The following is a 12,718-nucleotide window of genomic DNA, read 5'->3' on the forward strand; positions in this document are numbered from 1 at the left end:
TTCAAATTTTAATGCCTGCAATTACAACACATAAATGTTAGAATTAAAAAAGAAATAAATAGTTGTGTTCACAGACTAACATTATATATGTTCATTCTTGCCCAAGCAGTAGAAAAGTTCTTGATTTGATTAGGTTTTTTTTTTTTGAGTATTCTATTTCTTTGTTGACGTCTTTTTTTTTTTTGTCTAATTGGTTTGATTCTTTTTTTTTTTTTTCAGGAACACCATCAGTGAGAAAAAATACTTCAACAAGGCACAAATTTGTAAACTGTTCATTGTTGCAGAGATGAGTCACACTAATATTGCTCTTTATTGTGCTACCCCTCTTGAATGTGTAATGTTTGAATTTTTCTTTGAATAGTGTGTTGTACTTTTCTATAAATATGTGTTGAAGTGGTAGAAAGAAATAGTTATTTAAAGAATGTTAGAAATTAGAGAAAATAGAAGACAAGATAGAACTTACTCTTCATGATTTAAGAGGGTAGACACACTTCATCAAAAGGACAACTCTACAAATGGAGAGAGATAACAAGAAAAGGAAAAAGAAGAACAGTAACGCAAAACTCACTCAGGGAAGATTTAGGTGATGGAGGCATGCTGATGTGGCATGTTTCAATGATCAGCATTCCTATTAATCTATTTTCTCATTTTTTTGAATTTTCTCCCTATTTTATGTTTAGCAAAACTTCAGAAAATTAATTTCTCTTTCTTTATTATTATTGTTATTTATTTCTTCTCCATGAATCATTCTATTGCCTTCTTTGTCTTCTTATAGTTTTCAAATTTTAATGCCTGCAGTTACAACACATAAATGTTAGAATTAAAAAAGAAACAAATAGCTGTGTTCACAGACTAATATTATATATGTTCATTCTTGTCCAAGCAGTAGAAAAGTTCTTGATTTGATTAGTTTTTTTTTTTTTTGAGTATTCCATTTCTTTGTTGATGTCTTTTTTCCCTCTAATTGGTTTGATTCTTTTTTTTTTCAAGGAACATCATCACAAATTCCCTGAGGTATCAACTAATGAGAAAGATATTAGACAACCCCCCCTTTTTTTCACAAATTTAACAAATAGGAAGTTTCGAATCCAATTTTGATATTATAAAGGATTACCAGATGTAACACAAAATTTCTCTACCTATTCCTTTTTGTCGAGCCTCTCGGTCTGTCATTATACCTCGAGAAGTAGAAAGAATTACAATTTCCATTCCACATTATCTACATAGACCTCAATCTCCTTATGCATCATGTCATGAAACATAGTGGTCATGGCTCTCATGTATGTTGCTTCAGCATTCTTCAAATCGAACGACATTACTCGATAACAATAAGCTTCCCATGGTGTGATAAAAGACGTCTTCTCCGCGTCTACATCATCCATAATGATCTGGTGGTATCCGGCATAGCAATCCACAAAAGAAGCAACCTCATGTTTAGCGCAGTTGTCCAGCAAAATATGGATATTGGGCAACGAAAAATCATCCTTTGGACTTGCTCTGTTCAAATCACGGTAATCAATACATACTTGAATTTTGTCATCTTTCTTTGGGACAGAAACAACATTAGTTAACCATGTAGGATAACGGGCCACTCGAATGACTTTGGCTTCAAGTTGTTTCATGATTTCCTCTTTGATTTGGATACTTACATCACTCTTAAACTTCCTCAACTTTTGTTTGACACGGGGGAACGCGGGATCAGTTGAAAATTTATGGGCCACTAATTCAGTGCTTAAACCAGGCATATCATCAAAAGACCATGCAAAAACTTCTTTATAATCAATTAATGCTTGAATAATTCCATCTTTTAAGAGTGGCGAAACATGTACACTTATTTTAGTTTCCTTAACATCTTCTTGATTCCCCAGATTAATTGGCTCAGTTTCATTCAGATTAAGATTCGACTTGTCTTTAAACTGTTCCAACTCTTTGCTTATTTCCTCTAATGTCTCTTCTTCATCGTACTCCACCTCTTGTTTCATTATATCTTGACTATTTTGGATTTTAAGACCAGGCTAAAAATTCTGCATGCATGTCATATCATTAGAATCAACATAAAGAGAATTGTATAAAGAAAAGACAAAAACAAAATATAGTAGACATAAAACAAAAGAGACATTGCATTTCATTAAAAAAAAAAAGATAGGAGGGTTTAAACATAAATGACAACGGAATATAAACAAGCTAAATTTTGAGTTACAACCCTGAAATAACTCAAAAAATTGAAAGAAAAACAAAACAAACTACCAAAACTCCCTCCTGACGGGGAGAAGAGTGACTTCCCAATTATTGAGACAGACAGTTGGGCCTATGAACTGCACATCTGCCTTACTGGTACCTTCTCCTACTTCAACCATGTCAACTTCAATCAACAGGTTCTGGAAGTCATCAACCAATTCAGCTTCAAAATCTACAGGCTTCGTGACACCGCTATTGACAAACGACTCACTGAGCAGCGGCGTTGGGTAGGGGAGTGACTATGTTTCCTTTTTCCTTTCCTTGGCCTTCTTCAGATCTTCAGCCGTAGGTTTAAAACCCAGACCAAAAATGCCCATGTTCTCCCTCGGACATATGGGATGAACTATACCATGCAGAGACACTGCCAAACCCCTTCTTGGCTTGAATCCATATTTTAATATTTCATTTATCATCACGACAGAAGCGGGAGACAATTGTGACCCTAGAATAACCTGCCCTTCAAAGATACGATACACCGACATATATCAAAAGTTTGATAAACAAATGTATCCTCTACGTTGTTCGCTTCAATAAGAGACAAGGGAGAATTTTCGTAGGCGGACAAATACCCTTTTCCATGAATAACCACTTCTTGCCTGTCATGCTCAAACTTGATCATCTGGTGCAATGTAGATGCAACCACCTTGGCCTTGTGGATCCACAGTCTTCCTAACAACAGATTGTAAGAGGACTCGATATTCAATACTTGAAACTCTATGATTCAACAGTCCCTATAATCAACATCAGTTCTATTTCACCAATGGAGTTTGATTTTGCTCATCGAAAGCCACGCCACATACATTGTTGGGTCTGATCCTCTCAACACCAATGTTCAACTTTTGCAAGGTGAAAATAGGACAAATATTTGCGCCAAAACCTCCATCAATCATGACATGAGTAACGTAGAAATATTCACACTTCATGGTAATGTAAAAACCCCGATCATGCCCTGTACCTTCAACTGGCAATTCGTCATCAGAGAAGCTGATTCAATTTACTTCAAAGATTTTTCCAACTATTTTCTCAAGCTGATTTACCGTAATCTCTTTAGGAATGTATGCTTCATTTAATACCTTCAGTATAATATCACGATTTTCCTTGGAATGCAGCAATAAAGATAAGAGGAAAATTTTAGCAGGGGTTTTCTTCAGCTGATCTATTATCGAATACTTCGGTAATTTCATCTTTTTTAAAAATTCTTCAGCTTCTTTTTCAGTGACAGGCTTCTTGAGAGACGAAGGCGCACTCACCACTGGCTTGGGCTTTCTCAAACCTTCAGGCACGAAGCATCTTTCTGACCTAGTCAGACCCCTTACCTTATTTACTTCTTCCTCAACTTTATTCCCCTGATAAGTTATCACAGTCCATTTATAGTTCCAGGGGATCTTTTTCAGATTGACTATCGGAAGTTAGGTTGCCGGTTTAATGATAATAGGCACCGCAAATACTCCTTTTACCGTCAAAATAGGTTTATCCGGAGCTCCTACCATCGTTAACTTAGGTTTGTCCTGACTTAGATCAACAACTATTTCATCTTCTTTCACCGTGATCACGAGTTTCTTTGTTCTTTCTTGGAATTTATCTTCTCTCATTTCTTCCTGGCTCAATTATATTGCTTTCAATGAATCCGCCACATACAACGATTTATCTTCATTAGTCTGTATTCTGACAATATGCTTATGACACATCGACGACTCTTGGCCATCATATATCAATTCCAATATGTTGGTTTCAGCATGGGTTGACAGCGCATTCTGGTTGATATTTGAAACCTCCGGGGCCTGGACCAGAATCTAATTTGTATCGATTAAATCCTGGATGGCTCTCTTTAAATGCCAGCATTTCTCGATATCATGCCCTGGCATGTCAGAACAGTACGTACACCTTAAAGAATAATCCAAATTTCTTAGGGGTGGATTCGAAAGCCTTTATTGGATTGGGCTCAAGACCTTCATCTTTCTCAACTTATCAAACAAGCTAGCATATGACTCCCCAAGAGGTGTGAACTGATTTTTGACCACCTTCTCTTTCTTATACTCGGGCCTAAGTTGGAAACCAAATTTAAAGGGTTTTTGGTAATTTGGTGGAGCGAAGGATAATTTTGAGGAGCTTGCGCACGCCATTGTGGGTAAGAAGGGGTTTGGGCATAGGTTGTGCGCTGTATACTGAGTACGGAGGTGACGGGATAGAATATAGTGGGTTTTACGGGGGATAGTAATAATGGGGAGGAATATATGGAGCTTGGACATAGGCTTGGGCTTGGGATGAGTGATGGGGGCGAGGTGATCTTTTGGGATAGGAATGAGATCCAGCTACAACGGTCGCCATGTCCTCCTTTTTCTTTTTTCCTCCGAACGCTTCAGAACCACCTTGAATTGCTTGGGTGGTGGCTTTCAATGCGGCAAAACTCATAATCCGTCCAGTGTTGATTCCATCCTCTATCATTTCTTCCATTTTGATGACTTTAATAAATGACTTTCCTATCACCGAAAGTAAATGTTGAAAATAGGTCTCATCATGTGCCTGAATGAAGACCTCTACCAACTTACTCTCCTTTATCGGAGGCTTTACTCTTGCAGCCTGTTAACGTCATCTTATCACATATTCTCGAAAGCCTTCAGTACTTTTCTTTTTCATTTTGACCAGGGATTTCTCATCAGGAACCAGATTGACATTATATTGAAAATGTTGCACAAACTTATTAGTTAGGTCATCCCAGTTGTTCCAATTGTCAATATCCTGATCGACAAACCATTCTGAAGCCATACTGGAAAGACTCTCGCCAAATAAATCCATGAGCAACTCTTCTCTTCCCTCTATAACCCTCAATTGGTTGCAATAACGTCTCAAATGCACCACGGGATCACCGTGCCCCCCGTACTTGTCAAATTTGGGCATTTTAAAACCAAGAAGAAGGTTAACGTCTGGGAACATGCAAAGATCTTTATAGGAAACACTCTTATAACCTCTGATTCCTTACAAATTCCTCATGGCCTGTTCCAAACTTTTCAATTTCTGCACCATGACTTCTTGTTCCTCCATCACAATAGGCTTCTCCGTATCAAATGAAAATACAGGCGGCTGAGTGTACCCATATATTTCATTCATCTTCAAAGTAGGTTCTAGGGCATAATACTGACTATCTGAAACCTTCAATATTGGCTCACTAGCAGACCGAGGAATTACCATTACCGAACACACAGTATAGGTGGGAGCTTCAAGTGGTGGCGGAGCCATGAACACAGGCACTGCCGGGGGCGCCGGCTAAGTGGCGGGCCTTGGTTGAGGAACTGCCAGGGGCACACTAGAAGTGTCAGGGTAATATTGACATGGAGTAAATCCTGGTGCGTGCTCCAGTGACTCAATAAGAGTAGAGAATTGCACCTGAGAGAGCGATGGGCAATTAGAGATATTCCCAAGATCTTCAGGAAGTAGAGGAGGAGGCATTCCACTTGCCCACACCCGATGCAAATCTATCAATTGTTGTCTGAGTCTCAACACCTCATCATTGTGTTCTGAACTTTCTTTCCTGGGATCCTGATTCGGGTTAACGAGTAAATTTTCAATCTACCTACTAGCCATGGCAAGCTTCGCTTTTGATCTAGTGAAGTACGGGTGACTAGCCAGAGTGCTACAAACCAACCACTTATCTAAAAGAACATGCTCATCAAAGACAAAACCCGTTAGAATTAGGTCACACAACAAGCACGTGAATCACATTTGTAAAATTGTCCTAGATTATGGGCATTTCTACCATTCTTTGAGGGTAATGAAGTCATTTTAACATCATCCCGATCTTCTTTTACACTCATTTACTTCTTCCCTCCAATTATGCCTCATTTTTTTTTTGCCATCACTTCTCTCATCTCTCGCATCAATCTCTTTTCCTTTTTTTTCTTCTCTCATCGCTCTTTCTTTCTTTTCTTCTCTTACTATCTACTTTCTTTTATCATTCTTTATGGCTTTGCTTTTCTTTAAAAGAGGAAAAAAAAATAATGATAAACAAAGAAACAAAATGATTAGATCAAACCCAAAAGTAGGTTGCCTACGTATCATGTTGTACATGAATCAGATCTTGCGTAGTTCGGGAAACATATGCGTAAATATCACAAATTTGAAATTTTTGATTTGATTTTTTTTTGACAAAAAATGCAAAACAAACGACGGAAAGAACAATGAACTTCACTACATTTTCATAAAAGAAACAACTAAATAGACTTAGAATTTAAGACAACCTTAATATTAATAAACAAAGATTAAACGACATTCTAAACCAACAGTATAACATGCATATTATTCTTAAAAAGACTCCAAAATCAAACTTGACACTGACTTAACAAAGACATAATAATGACAGAAAAATAAAGGATTCGAACTAAATAATAGATAAGAAGTGATCCTTCAAATTGGTGCACCACGTGATGACCCTAGCTGAGAAGAGCATGTCTGTGAAGCTCTCTTTCTCCCACTCAAACTGTGTAGCATATCTTGCAAGGATACTTTGATATTAGGGAAGAAGTTTTTAGCACGTATTCTCGCCTCATGGGGAGTGCACCTGAAAAGATTGCTCTGACACCTTTCTACCGTCATGAGCAAATCTTATAACTGAACTCTCAGTGTCTCCGCTTTGGCCCCCGGACCTTTATCTTGACGGTCATCAACAATGCATTTTTCCTGTATTCTTCCCGTAAGCTGCACTGGTAATGGTCTGCTGACACCCCGAGGTATGGATTGAAGCCAGACCCCATATCCCTGAGTGTACCCTGGATTATCTAAACCTTCTTGGAGAGTATCCACACTTAGCTTTGTTGCGTGATTCTAGAATTCTTCGTATTTACTCTAGCCTAAGGATTGATCCTTAAAGTACTCACCATTCTTCAAAAGATCCATTACCGGTTGAACGTCTTGCAGTCTACCCAATTGATGTGTTACCCTAAGAGGAGAGTACGGTCTAGTGCAATTGATCCCTAACAGAACTAAAAGAGGTTGCACCCGACAACCATACAAGATTATTTTTAGAAGAAACCAGAGATAGGTCCATAAAATATTGTCCTCAGTTCTTGACTCGAGAAATTTAATCCAAGCATCGATCCCTATTGGCAGCAAGAACTTATCAAAATGCATTATATGATTCATGGCTTTCACTCGCTCACGCATACAACGATCGATCACATCCGACCTAATCAAAGAAGGTGCATGCAAGTTCTCCATCATCCATAATTGTAATATCAGGTTGCTTCCCTCAAAGAATCTCATCCCCCCTTTACTTCGGTTAAAGCTTTATAAATTTCTGACAAGATCATATGTACGAGAGTGAATGTTTTCCCTAGCTTTTTATGAAATAAGGCCATCACTACAGTTTGCAAATGAGTATTAATCCGTCTTTCTTCTAATGGGAAGACCAAAATGCCCAACAAGACGAGAGTGAAGACTTCTAGGTGACGTTTCTCCCAATTCCCCTTAGTGGTATAAAATTCATCCCAAAAGCAATCAAAACCGTTCGAGGAACCAAACCGAGCATGCAAATAATCAAAGGAGACCCAAGATTGTTTAAGACACACCAGGTGGTCATTGCCCTTTAAACCATAACCATGAAGAAATTGTGTGGGAGAATGAGTCCGCACCCGAATCATTGTTTGCTTAATGTAAGACAACTCAAAGAAACGAGATATCTCTGCCAGAGTAGGCGTCATTTCATAATTTCCAAATCTAAACACCAAACAAATTGGATCCCAAAAAGTCAATATAGCCTCGATCAGATCTGAGCGGGGCGTAAGTTCTAAGAGGGAAGTGAGAGTGCCTAACTTCTTTTTTAACTCCTGCTTTTCGACGTAGTTAAATATGTCCCACCATTTGATTAACTTTTTGGGCACCTTGACAACCATCATGTCTTTGGACTTGGTGGACGGATCCATTCTATAACAACACATAAGACATTAACTTAAAAAACTCGATAAAGGCAAAAGATTCGCAACCTTTGGGACTTTGACGCAGTCATATATCGAAGGGACAAACCACTGTATGACTCCAATTCATCGAATAGAACCGCTAAGAGACATCAACCTACTTGCCTAGAACCGGATAACGATATTGGGTTAAGGAGAGACAAACCCTAGGTTAAAACCAAAACAAAGACCAAAATAGAGGGTTACCGGACCCGCCGAGGGTTGCCTACGTATCCCGCCCTGAAGGACGAGAATCAGGTATGCGTAGTTCATCCAGATTGAACAATTAAGGAATAAAACGAACTAAGACTTGACCTGAGAGATGGGATTATAGACGGACGGTAAAAATAAAATCTTTTTGGGTTTTTAACAGACACTTCACATAAAAATAACACCACTAACTATGAAATTAATTTTTTTTGGTATTTTCATTTTATGAAATGTACAAAACTTTGACCATTTTTGTTATAAAAAGCCTCTAAAAAATCTTTTTGAAATTCTTTGAATTATGGATGCATGCTAAAGGAGATAAAGGAAAAATCTTTTGACGTTGTTTTTTTTGTTTTTGAGTAAATGCGTGAAAAAGGTATGAACACTTTTTTTTGAGTTTTTAAATTGTGAAAAATAAAAACCATAAAGAACTCTAAAAACTGTGAAACTATTTTTTCTTCGACTCACTTTTTTTTTTTCAATTTTTCATTGCCTACACATTTCACTTCTAACACATGTTTTCCTCAAATCAGTCCGTTAAATGACCACGTTACCCTCAAAGATGCAACACTTAGCATGAAAGGATGCCTTAGAGGTGAGTTTCCTATAAAGGACAAGTGGGCCCCGCTAAGTCTCGATATGATACACATAAGTATGACCTAAAGGCTGACCTACGTTGGGGTTCACTAACAAGGCTGTTCAGGGGAGTGTATGGTCTATAGTGGCTGCTTTGCTTTCCACCTACTCCATACCAATCAATGGCTCCCCCTCCTAAGATAACGGTGACTCAATTATAGGTCATGTACACAGCGTGTACTACGGACTTGTTGCAGAAAGAATGACTCGAGTTACGCACATGATGTAAGATATAAAACGGTAACACATAAATAAAAACCGTAAACAAGGAGAACAAAAATGCACAACAACAATAACACAGACAATAATCACAAACAAAATGTCTATACACCTATAGTGTCAAACTAAGCCAATACAACTCCAAAATAAGCTCGAATTCTGAAACTTCCGAAAAAAAGATTTAATTTTAAGTTTCGAAAGGGTTTTTATTATTAAGTGACAAAAGATAAAAAATTATTTCGAAAAGGATTCATTTCATAATTAAATTCAGAGTCGCCACTTGGCATAGATCGGGTGTGCCAAGTCACCTTTGGAAATCCTTTTTCAAAAACGTTTGATTCTAAAAACTGATCCGTGAATAGAGATTCCGGCCAAGGAATTCTGTTGACCGAGGGGAAGGTGTTAGGCACCCCTCGATCCCGTGGTTCGAGCAAGGTCGCTTGGTGGAGCGTATCGGCTAATTTTGACACTAAAAATGTATAAGCCACATAAGACGCATAAACAAGCAACAAACACATCAAACAACAATCCAAGACCAAAATAATAATGTCCAGTCCAATTATTACAACCCAAAATAAAAAGATACTAAAAATTAAACCTACACTAATCCTAAACTATGCTCCAATGATTTACTTGATGCCTCAGGCCTTGATCACGAGCCTCCTTTGCGTACATGATAGGGCATTCCCCGGTGAATAAGTACAATTAATCTTGGAGCATTCCCCGGCGAATGAATACATCTTCAAATCTTGCGTGATAAAGTAGAAAGAACTATTCACACGCACATTCAAACATTCAACAAAACACCATTCCTAAAATTTACCTACCCGAACCTAAACATTTGCCTGTATAATTTGACCTATCATGATACTATCAAATTCGCGAACTTGATTCCGAATTAATCAAAACAATAACAAACCAACATTAAGTCAAATTCACTCTTTTTATCAATCTCGTAATTCCACCCCAAATTCATTCTCAACCAACGATTAGCACATGCTTCGATTATCAAATTACGTCTCAAAATTCAGAACCAACATCAAACACATACACCCAATGAAGATTCGAACTAATTAGGCACATGAATCATTCATACCCGCAACAATGGTTAATGCTACTAAAAATACTCAAAACCACATCACAAAATCATGACATAGCCATATTCGAGATAATGAAGAGGCAGAGTTAAGAGATGTCCAGTAGAATAATCTATTATGTTGATAATAATGTTTAAGAAAACCAAATCCGAGAGCCCGAATAGAAAACCTCAACAGCGATGAAATCCCAACTCAGTATAGAGGCACAACAATCCGAAACTGACCACAACAATATAACTGAGACCAACAGTGTATGAATTCCCTCAAATCAATGCTAAAAACGAAGAACCTACAAAAATAGAAAACCCAATCGATCAACTAAACCAGTATGCCAAGAAAATTATTGTGAAATCGATTTGAAATAGAGATGAACAAATCAGTGCTGGTTCGATCGACGACAGAAACCCCAACGCTAACAATAGATTTTGGTAAAGCTCGTTGTTTCCGGCCAGATTCAACTGGAATCAACCAAAACAAACAGTTTCGGCGATGGGTTCGCCGGAAAAGCTCAAACCCTCGGTTGTCCCTCTCGATCTCCCCTATCTCTCTCTTCGTAACTCTTTCTCTTTCTGTTCTACTCCATTTTGTGTGCGTGTGTAATTTAGTGTGTAGATATGTGTGTATGGCAGGAACGATAGAGAGGAGTGTGTTCTCAAGTGTTTGTGTATTTTTCCCTTTTCTATGCGTATGTGTGTATGGATGGAGAAGAAAGGTCCATATTGTATGTTGTTAGTGTATGTTGTTCTTCTTTTTCTTCTTAAAAAGATGGAAAATGGGAGCATATGTAATGAATCCAAGTCCCTAATTCCCTATGGGCCCCTTCTAGTTGTTGTCCTCTCTCTTCTTGAAAGTTTCCTCAGTGTATATTTTCTTTATGGCCAAAAAAAGGAGGGGGTCACGTGGGGTAGGGGTATGGGGCAGTGAGGGTGGTTAGGTAATGGGTGAGGTGTAGTTTTTTAGCTGGAGGGTAAGAGTTAGGTGTCTATTTTTGATTGAGTGGGTTGTTGAAATTTTTAAAATAAGACAAAATTAATTAGGACTTGTTATTTGGATAAAAACAAAAATAAATAAATAAATAAATAAATAAATAAATAAGTGAAAGATGAGGTGATTATTTATTTATTTTTCTTGTGGAAAAATTACCACGTGGATAGGATACGCGGTAAAATGAGGTAAACGATAAAACTAAGTTGTGAAGGGGACAAAATTACGTGTCTACAATTTTGATTGTAGACTAATTCTTTTCACATAATATTAAATCAAGTGGTTATTTTCCTTTTCTATTTGTTTTGTCATCTTTTTCTATATTAACAAAGTTATATTAATTAAATCACTAATTTTGCATAATTAATCTTGACACTTAGGCATATATTCATTTTTAAATATTATCTTTTAAAATTTTATCCTATTTCATTCAAGGTTTGATCATGTAAAAGTTCTTGGAAAATCACATTTAATTTATTATTCTATTTAAATTATAGTTGTCTTATGATTTTATTCAATTGAAGCTATACATAAATAAAGAAGAGCAGAATAGCTATGTTTGAATATAATTCAAGTAATTTTCTCATCATGATATATCATAAGTATATTTTTATTTATTTTTTTACTACAGAGTTATTTATTAATAAAGAAAGTCACTTAATTAATGATTAAGTAAACTTAGTTGGTTGAACCAATAATTTATATAACTATATATAAAGAGATTTAGAAATATGTTGATGTAATATACTTTTAAGACCTTTAATTTTTTATTTTTATTTTTTTTTTACTTTTTTGACATTGATATTTTCATTACACTATATAATAATAACACAATAATCTATTTTAAAGTATTTTTATTTTTCTTAAATAATTTATTTAATAAGTTATTTTCATAACTCACACCACTTCATATTTTCATAACTTCTATTCTAATAATGTCCATTAATTATATGTCTTTAATTAACATATTATCATTTTTATAACTCATGCTCTTAATAATCTTTATTACTCAAGAAAATTAAGAATTATAAATGGACAATGAAAGGTCACCATATTCAATCATATAGAAAAGGCCTTGTGTAGTTAATCTTGTGAGGTACAATATTGTACACTTCAGAAACATATGAAGAAGGAAGTTATTTAATGTTGGAGAAAATTTTGAGTTTTGTTGATAATTAGGAGCGGATAAATGATGAATATTTGTACAAGGATCTACCTGATTTAATTTTTTCAGATTTTTTCATCTTCTTGTTTAATAGACTTCTTCATTGTTTTGTTATTTTAAGCTCTCTTTCTATAAATATATATCATATGGTCTTTCTTCTTCCCGACTTTACTTTTGTGATGCAAATTACAATATTCACGTTGAGGTAGTTGTACTATATATAT

Source organism: Capsicum annuum, chromosome 6 (genome assembly GCF_002878395.1).
Source record: "Capsicum annuum cultivar UCD-10X-F1 chromosome 6, UCD10Xv1.1, whole genome shotgun sequence".
Taxonomy (NCBI): domain Eukaryota; kingdom Viridiplantae; phylum Streptophyta; class Magnoliopsida; order Solanales; family Solanaceae; genus Capsicum; species Capsicum annuum.